Below are 10,053 nucleotides of genomic sequence, written 5' to 3' on the forward strand. Positions count from 1 at the left end.
AAACATATTTAATAGTTCTCCCATTCATGGAAAGATCCAGGGACGTATAAGATATAAAATTGCATCAAAATGACCAAAATTTCCTTTCAATTTCTCACTTTTCTGTTTTTTAACGAGTTACTGACAAATGTACTGTTTTTACTTTTGTTTCATGTTTCAGTGAAAAAAATTAGGAGAAAGAAGAATTCTGAGGAGAAAAATCATGTCAGAAATGTAGAAAAACCCAAACAGAAAGATTTAAAGAAAAGAAGAGCGAAGAAATCTTTCACCTGCACTCAGTGTGGAAAGAGTTTCACATACAAACATATTCTTGAGCTTCACATGAGAGTTCATACTGGAGAGAAACCATTCACTTGTGATCAGTTCACATACATTGAGCTTCACATGAAAGTTCATACTGGAGAGAAACCATTCACTTGTGATCAGTGCAGGAAGTGCAGGAAGAACAAACATACTCTTGATGCTCACATGAACATCCACACTGGAGAGAAACTGTACGCATGTGATCAGTGCAGCAAAACATTTTTGAGGGCTTCAGTCCTGAAGAAACACCAGAGAGTTCATACAAAGGAGAAGCCACATTCATGTTATTTGTGTGGAAAGAGTTTTTCATGTTTACAATATTTAAAAGACCATCAGAAAATACATACTGGTGTGAGAGAGTACATGTGATTTGAGTGTGAAAAGACTTTTACTACAGTGAGCCATTTAAAACGGCACGAGAGGATTCACACTGAAGAAAAACCTTACAAGTGTTCACACTGCGACAAGAGATTCAGGCATTCAGCAAATCTGAAAACACATGAGAGGATTCACACTGGAGAGAAACCTTACAAGTGTTTACACTGTGACAAGAGATTCAGTGATTCATCAACTCTGAAAACACACGAGAGGATCCACACTGGAGAGAAACCTTACAAGTGTTTACACTGTGACAAGAGATTCAGTGATTCATCAACTCTGAAAACACACGAGAGGATCCACACTGGAGAGAAACCTTACAAGGTTCTAAACATGTGACAAGCTTCATATTAAGACCTTTAAAAACTGGTAAGACATAGTCTTTAGTTTTGTTTTTGCATATTAGTTTAAGCGGCTCAGCCGTCATATGCTCTGACAGAAAGGCTGCGTGTGCCGCTGACAGAGACACTGGCGCTGTTTAATGTGTTTGAGATGAGCTGCCTTCCTGAATGCATAACTTACATTTCACAGGTATATTCTCCATCTGTAAATGTTAGAAATATTTGTAGTTGGACAATAAATGTGACATGTAGAATTTTAAACCTAAAAGTAAGTCTATTTTTATAATAGCACTGACTGTAAAGTGACTGTAATGGGGTAATCAAAATAGCCTAACACAACTCGTCTGTAGTTACTCAATATGGTGTTATCAAGATTGCTATTTTTCAGGAGGGGCTTAACAACTGCTGTTTTCAGGGAGTTTGGAAAAGTCCCAGAGAGAAGAGAGGCGTTCTCTCTGGGAACTTTATAAATGATTATAAATGAGTAAAAACAAGAAAATAAAAACATAACACAAATGTATGGTTGCTCTCTTAATGCAACACACAGTTTGTATTTGAGGATCCTCAGATCCTTCATGTTGTTGATCAAACATATTTAATAGTTCTCCCTATAGAAACATGAGGTTTGTGCCTATAATATTTTAAAAGTAATAATTTGAAGATCAGTGTATCTCATTCACGGAAAGATCCAGGGATGTATAATTTATAAAATTGCATCAAAATGATCAAAATGTTGTAATAGAATTGTCTGCTTTCTGCTGTTATATCAGGGTTCATTTTTATGTCCTTTCAATTTAGTATGTCTCACTTTTCTGTTTTTTAACGAGTTACTGACAAATGTACTGTTTTTACTTTTGTTTCAGAGTTGATTGAAGATAATGAGGAGAAAGAAGAATTGAGTGAATCTGAGGAGAAAAATAATGTGATAAGTGGAGAAAAACCCAAACAGAAAGATTTAAAGAAAAAAAGGGCCAAGAAATCTTTCACCTGCACTCAAGTGTGGAAAGAGTTTCACATACAAACACATTCTTGAGCTTCACATGAAAGTTCATACTGGAGAGAAACCATTCACTTGTGATCAGTGCAGGAAGAGTTTCTCACAATCAGCAAACCTTGAGGATCACATGGACATCCACACTGGAGAGAAGCAGCATGCATGTGATCAGTGCGGGAAGAGATTCACACAAAAAGCAAAACTTGCAGACCATATGAGAGTTCATACTGGAGAGAAACCATTCACTTGTGATCAGTGCGGAAAGAGTTACTCATGCTCATCAGCCCTTAAGGATCACATGGACATCCACACTGGAGAGAAACCGTACACATGTGATCAATGTGACAAAACATTTTTGAGACCTTCACACCTGAAACGGCACCTGACAGTTCATACAAAGGAGAAACCACATTCATGTAATTTGTGTGGAAAGAGTTTTTCGCGTCCAGAACATTTAAAAGTGCATCAGAAAATACATACTGGTGTGAGAGAGTACATGTGCTTTGAGTGTGAGAAGACTTTTACTTCAGCGAGCAGTTTAAAACAGCATGAGAGGATTCACACCGGAGAGAAACCTTATCAGTGTTCACACTGTGACAAGAGATTCAGCGATTCAGGACAACTGAAAACACACGAGAGGATTCACACTGGAGAGAAACCTTACAAGTGTTCACACTGTGACGAGAGATTCAGTCAATCAGGAACAATGAAAAAACATGAGAGGATCCACACTGGAGAGAAACCTTATAAGTGTTCACACTGTGACAAGAGATTCAATCATTCAGGAAATCTGAAAACACATGAGATGATCCACACTGGAGAAAAAACGTACACATGTGATCAATGCAGCAAAACATTTTTTAGAGCTTCATACCTGAAACAGCACCTGGTAGTTCATACAAAGGAGAAGCCACATTCATGTTATTTGTGTGGAAATAGGTTTTCACATCGACAAAGTTTGAAAGAACATCAGAAAATACATACTGGTGTGAGAGAGTACATGTGCTTTGAGTGTGAAAAGACTTTTACTTCAGCAAAGTATTTAAAACTGCATGAGAGGATGCACACTGGAGAGAAACCTTACAAGTGTTCACACTGCGACAAGAGATTCATTCAGTCAGGAGCCCTGAAAACACACAAGATGATCCACACTGGAGATAAACCATACACATGTGATCTGTGCGGGAAGAGATTCACACTAAAAGCAAAACTTACAGACCATATGAGAGTTCATACTGGAGAGAAACCATACACTTGTGATCAGTGCGGAAAGAGTTACTCATGCTCATCAGCTCTTAAGGATCACATGGACATCCACACTGGAGAGAAACCGTACACATGTGATCAATGTGACAAAACATTTTTGAGAGCTTCACACCTGAAGCGGCACCTGACAGTTCATACAAAGGAGAAACCACATTCATGTTATTTGTGTGGAAATAGGTTTTCACATCGACAAAGTTTGAAAGAACATCAGAAAATACATACTGGTGTGAGAGAGTACATGTGCTTTGAGTGTGAGAAGACTTTTACTTCAGCGAGCAGTTTAAAACAGCATGAGAGGATTCACACCGGAGACACTGAAAAAACATGAGAGGATCCACACTGGAGAGAAACCGTATCACTGCACTGCATGTGGGAAGTGTTTCAATCAATCATCTTCTCTACACAGTCATACAAAAAACATTCACAGTAAGTAGATCATCTTCAGATCCAGCACTTTCAGATCTGATGCTGCGTCCTCAACAAATGTGACACAATAATGCATCGAGCAGTGAAATATCAACTGGATAAATGTGTTATTACAAGTGACGAAAAAAAAAATCTAAAGTTGAATAAAGTTCATCTTCATCTTCAAAACCAGCAGATTTAACTGAGGTTCAGATCAACTCAAAGATGGAGTTTCTCCCCAAAGTACAATGTCCAAAGGTTTTATTCCTGTATATCATTTTGCTTCATGATCTATCATTGTGCTTTCTTATGGGTTTTCATATTATGTTCAATTGTTTCATATTATGTTCAATATATTTAATAAGCAGGATTGTAAGAATATTAAAACCTTACCGATACCCATCCCTACTTGTAAGTCAGTAGGAGAGAGAGATCCAGCTGATTAGTTTTCACTTTTACTTAGCTTGTTTTTGTATTTGCTGATTAAATGTAATTATTGATCAAATGTTACATTTTTTATTAATACATTATCCTTACTTTTTATATTTTATCAACAACTTTTATACTTAACGAGCGCTAAAAGAGTACGTACTGTAGAGCCAAATCTAGTTAAGTATGAATGCGATCCGGACATCATCCGCCATGTTGATGTTATCATGTGACCTATGATGTAATAACAAGCGCAACAACTTAAAAGATAAGAGCGACAGGTTTAATGAATCTATCTGTAAATGTTTAGTTTTATTTTAAGTGCAAAATTTTTCATCCACAGGCAAAACTGGCTTAATCTCCTTTGTTTTCCTCTTTTTCTTGTTGAATTTAATGATCTCGTTTCATCCCGCAGGCTTATAAATAACAGATATACAACAACAAATGCAATTTTTGATGCATTATGATTATAAGAACATTATGATTATTCAAAGATATTTAAGTATTTTTTCTGTGTATATAATCTCATACTATGATGTACGCAAACCCATTATAGTTATGTTTACTGTTTTTTTTTGTCATTATGATTGTTGTAGCGTCTGGACCAATCAGACACACAATATATATATATTTTTTAGTTATATTTAACAAATACTCTGTAACACCCTCAGTTAACAAACCATATGAGGGTCTATGGACCCTTCCCCCGAAATGCGTCTTAACACCTCAGAAAGGCAGAACAGGCCTCTGGTTCCATGGCAACCAATGCTGATATCACTGGTTTTATTGCCCAAAGGAATACGGGCAGAGAAACTCAACTCATTTTCCTCATAGGAAAGACATAATGCCCAGAGAAATGGACTGTTCTTTACTAAATTCATAGGAAAACCTTTCTTTGAATGAACACGTACTGAATATCCTTCAGGTCATTGTGTATGTTGTTACTGTCCTTGTATATTGTATTTTATATTGTATACTGTTTTATGCAGGCTTATGATAGAACCACTCGTTCATGTAATCTTACATATATGTAATCCTACCATGTTTAGTATCTATGAATTCAAGCCCATCCTAAGAGGCGGGAATCTTCTCAGACTTTAAAAGGGCCCATGCACAGTTCCGCCCAGAGTGCTTTTCTACCCAGTCTTTTGTTGTCCTCCTTCTGCTAAGAAGCATGTTGGAGCCTGAGCCGGTGCGGGCATGCCCGGCAGTTCTGTTAGATTCTGAGAAGATGAGGATGTGAGCTAGCACCCCTCTAAGGACACCCTAAGTCTGCGCCAGGCCTCGGGCCTTGACTTTCCATTCACCAAGATCATCTGACTCAAACTGGTTCTTTTCCATCAACCAACTTCAGCAAAGATCAACTTGAGCCTTCAGATTGCATCAGGACTCTCTTTCAGACAGACAAGACGTGCAAGTATCAAACTTAGTCTTATTAATTGATACAATAAGTAGCATTTGCACCTTTTTACAAAGTTATGTTTGAACTAAGAAACTGATGTTTCCTTCGAGCTCTAGATCTGCTGAATATCAAATGGTACCATAGCTTCATGTTTTTATTTCCCTTCTCTTTACTGCCTAAGCTTTAATCCTTTTCCTATACCAACTGTATGCGTGTGTGTGTGTATGTGTATGTTAGACTAGTTTAAGTGTTTATGTAGTTAATAAAGTCTTACTTGTATCACACTTGACGTTGTTCATTGTTTGCTCATAACCAGAGTCTCTAATCATGCAGATTTTTGCTACATGCTCCGAGTAGTATTGTACAATAAGAAAGTTATTTTCCTTAACCAGGAAATTAACGTTCTTAGAATTGACAGACAGTTGACACTGAGAGGTCAAGTAAATACTTACAGCGGATCTAAATATTGATAATTAATTATAACTAGTTATGATTATTCATATTTCCCCTTTGAGCTGATTCGCTACATTGTTCATTGTTAAAGATACAACCATCTTTCCCTGAGCTTGTATGTAATCATCATGTAATCATAAGTTCTGCAGTAATAATAATAAAAGGAAGATAAGAGGGACAGGTGCACTAACATCATCACTAACTCGACAACCCTACCTAGTACAGTTTTCCTCAGTGTTTGCACAAAGGAGACGTCGAGCAGCTGCTCGAAGATCTCGCCTTTGGAGAAGACTGTTGATTTTATACTGAAAAAATGTAAGTATTGCTACTTAGAAATTAAGATTAACCCAGAATGTATTGCTAGCCCACCCCAACACTTCTGGACAATAATAATGATAAAGGCTGACCAATAATTAATTATTTTAATATAATTTATAATATTAAAACCTTTAATAACTAATAATATTAAAATCTTTATTTGTTTTAAGTAAAACAAGCAACATGTAATTTGTCATATGCCATAGCTATGCATGACTACAGACCAGACAAATGCAGCTGTAGCGTCTGGACCAATCAAAAACACAATTTTTCATTTGATTTAACAAATCAGCAAAGCAGCACAAACGATTTTTTTTACGGCACAAACCAGCACAAATTAAGCACAAACAAAGAAGATTATTTGTCTAATATTTTAAAAACCGAAGCAGCACGAACGAAAATATTACCTGCACAAACCAGCACAAACGAAGCACAAACGATTGAGCCTGTTTTGGGTGAATTTGGAGCATGTGGGGGGGCTGGTGACGTCATCGCCTATAATTCAATGTCTAATATTTAAAAAACCGAAGCAGCACAAACGAAACTTTTACCTGCACAAACCAGCACAAACGAAGCACAAACAAACAAGACTATTTGGGGTAATTTTGAAGCATGTGGGGGGCTGAGTGACCTCAGAAAATGGACATTAAATATTATTTTAATATCTTAAAAACCTAAGCAGCACAAACAATTTTTTTTACAGCACAAACCAGCACAAACGAAGCACAAACAAACAAGACTATTTGGGGTCATTTTGAAGCATGTGGGGGGCTGAGTGACCTCAGAAAATGGACATTAAATATTATTTTAATATCTTAAAAACCAAAGCAGCACAAAATAAATTTTTTACAGCACAAACCAGCACAAACGATTGAGACTATTTTGCCGACGTTTTGCGTTGGGTGGGGGGCCAACTTCACGGAGGTCACATACTTGAGATGAGTGACAGCTTATGGATAGCTGCAGGTAACATAGGCCACCCAGGCTTATTGGCTCCCACAGAGAGAGGTGTTTATTCACAATGATATCTGTCAGGAAAGAGGGATATGTTATGAATGAATTGTTTAAAAAAAAAAATCACATTGTACACATACAGAGTTTAAGTGTCTGTTTCTCTGCTCTTGCAGGAGGACAACATGGCGTTTGGAAGACCAACGAAGTGAGTCAGTGCTGTGGTTTTGTGTTGATCAGCATGATCAAAATAAAGCGATGCCACAGTGTTTACTTCAATGAATGACTTACTTATAGCAAGTCTCTATATTAAGCTGGGGTACTAGAAGTAAGTCACTTTGAAAGCATCTGCCAAATGCAGAAATGTAAATGTGATTTTTGTAAATCCTTTTTAATGTCTTGAGCACAAACACTCAATAAAGCGGCTTATTTCTTAAAGTTTAGTTCTTCAAGGTACTTCTATATAAATGCTTACATATATTTCATACAATTTCTTATTGGGGGCTTAAAGGGTTAGTTCATCCAAACATATAAATTCAGTCATTATTTACTCAACTCCACTTCAGTCCTTGTGTCTTTTTTTTCCCATCCATCCACTGTATGAAGAATTTTTGGGTATAATATGTCACAGTTTATGTTATTTTGCTATCCTCACTTACATAAATTAACTATAGTGCCCTGCACCCACTAGTAAAAAAATATCAAAAATTTTATCTGGTGTCTGAATAATTTTTGGTTTGACTGTGGATTAATTCTCATTAAAACTACAAAGTAATTCAGTCAAGAGCAGTGAGTGATTTTCTTTCTTTCGTTTTCTTGGATTAACATTAAAGGGGTCATATGATGCGATTTAAATTTTTCCTTTCTCTTTGGAGTGTTACAAGCTCTTGGTGTCTCCAAGACGGGTATTTTGACATAATTTTGTATGTATTTGTCGTTACAAGAGCAAGAAGAGGCAAATATCGGTGTTCAAGCGCTTTGAGACACGTCTCTCTGCGTTGCGCCCTGTGCGCCCAGAACACCGCGCGCAGGTGCTGAATTGTGCTCTTTCACGTCTTTTTCTGTTTGCATGTTTAAACTGCGCTTTGTATTTGTTCGTTCAGGTGCAGGAGGACGCGAAGGAGAGCTCGGTTCAGTGTTGCTGTCCGTGAGAGGCGGCACTCTGCGTGCACACCGAACACAGCGTGCGAATACTCAGTTGAGTTTCCACTTCTTGTGTTTGAATGCTTTAAACTCTTTTGAATGTTTAAATTGGCAAGGCTTAAAAACACGTGCAAATGACCATGCGCAGCCCGCGTCAACTGTCCTTAGCATATTTTTAGGCCGGCCTCAGCCAGTCGGTTGAGATGAACTATAGTGCCCTGCACCCACTAGTAAAAAAATATAAAAAATTATATCTGGTGTCTGAATAATTTTTGGTTTGACTGTGGATTAATTCTTGTTAAAACTACACGGCCCCCGTCGATTTCAACCGACTGGCTGAGGCCAGTCTAAAAAGACGCTAAGGACAGTTAGCTAGACGCTAAAGATGGGCTGCGCATCGTCACGAAAGCTTATCATTTGCACATGATTTTAAGCCTTGGGCCCCTATAATTGTCACCAGATTTGAGGATCACTGTTCTATGGCATTCTGAAGCACCTTTATTTTAAGATTGTAGGTGAGAATTACCTGACTGGTGCACTAAATCTCACGAGATTCGGATGTATGTATACTGAAATTGTCTCTGAATATGCCTACTTACCAACTATATAGTAGGAGACAGGGCCGTGGCTAGTGGGGTGAAAGCTGGCTCGCGAGATCCACTTTCCTGCAGAGTTTAGCTCTAACCCTAATCAAACACACCTGAGTTCCCTTTCAGTCGGTCACTCCGAGTCACGTCGGTAAACGACGAATTGGGATGTCGCTTCGATAGACCAATCTACTTCGAGTGTAAACTAAACGAGCCAATGCACATTGGCATGCAATTATTGCATCCAGCTGCCGCTGATCACAGCGTGAGTATAATAAGGCAGCAGGTGCAATGCATACCAGCTTTTCGCTTCGGAAGCCGAGCGACAATGTCGTTCTGCTCAACTGTGTCTGTTCGAGAACTATGAGTTCAGCATGCTCTCGGAAGCTTCTTGTGTTGGCGAGACGGTGCTTCAGCGGTGGTCGTTCCAGTGTCGAGTGGGTTGCGCACTTCAGGCTGCACTACCCCTGTCATGTTGCAAGCGGCCATCTCCCCTGTGCGCCTCAGCACTAAAAGAGCATTTCCTAAAGAGCTAATTTCTCTAAAAGAGCTACACCTTATAAGGATGTCGTTTCACCCGTGCGTTTCTGGGTGCGTTACCTGGCACCGGGTGATGGTCACGATCGCTGCCTCGACGGGCACACCAGGTCATGGACGGCACCTTTTACTGCCAGAAACCGGCCGGTGGGCTCCTCCACCCTCACCACCCTCGACGGCGGTGCAGCGAAGGGGTATTCGGCGATCCCCCGGTGGAGTGGGCGGTAGCGATGCAATTGTGTCCTAAGTCCGCCTCCTCCTGGCGGGGAGACCCGGTACTTCCTTCCCGGGCCTGTAGGCATTCGTCTGGTCTAACCGGCAGTGCCTATAAGGCTTGCGGGGAAGCTGCTTCCGCCTTTGCCCAGAAGCAGACTGAGGCGATCTGACACATCCTCCACCCGTCTGCCGGCTGCAGCGCCCCAGCCTGCCCGTCGCCGAGGGCGGGCCCCCGTGTCCGCCCCCGCGCCACATCCGCAGCAGCCTCCAGCAAAGCGGCGTCGTGGAGCCAGGCGTGGGCGGGCCACCCCGCCTGTCCCGGCCCCCGTC

General features: G+C 39.7%; 1 pseudogene; it reads left to right on the forward strand.

Moving 5' to 3' along the window:
* Positions 1–281: 281 nt before the first annotated feature.
* LOC107690125 (zinc finger protein 845-like) lies at positions 282–8,391 on the forward strand (annotated as a pseudogene).
* Positions 8,392–10,053: the final 1,662 nt, after the last annotated feature.

This window comes from Sinocyclocheilus anshuiensis, unplaced genomic scaffold (genome assembly GCF_001515605.1).
Source record: "Sinocyclocheilus anshuiensis isolate Anshui unplaced genomic scaffold, SAMN03320099.WGS_v1.1 scaffold1649, whole genome shotgun sequence".
Taxonomy (NCBI): domain Eukaryota; kingdom Metazoa; phylum Chordata; class Actinopteri; order Cypriniformes; family Cyprinidae; genus Sinocyclocheilus; species Sinocyclocheilus anshuiensis.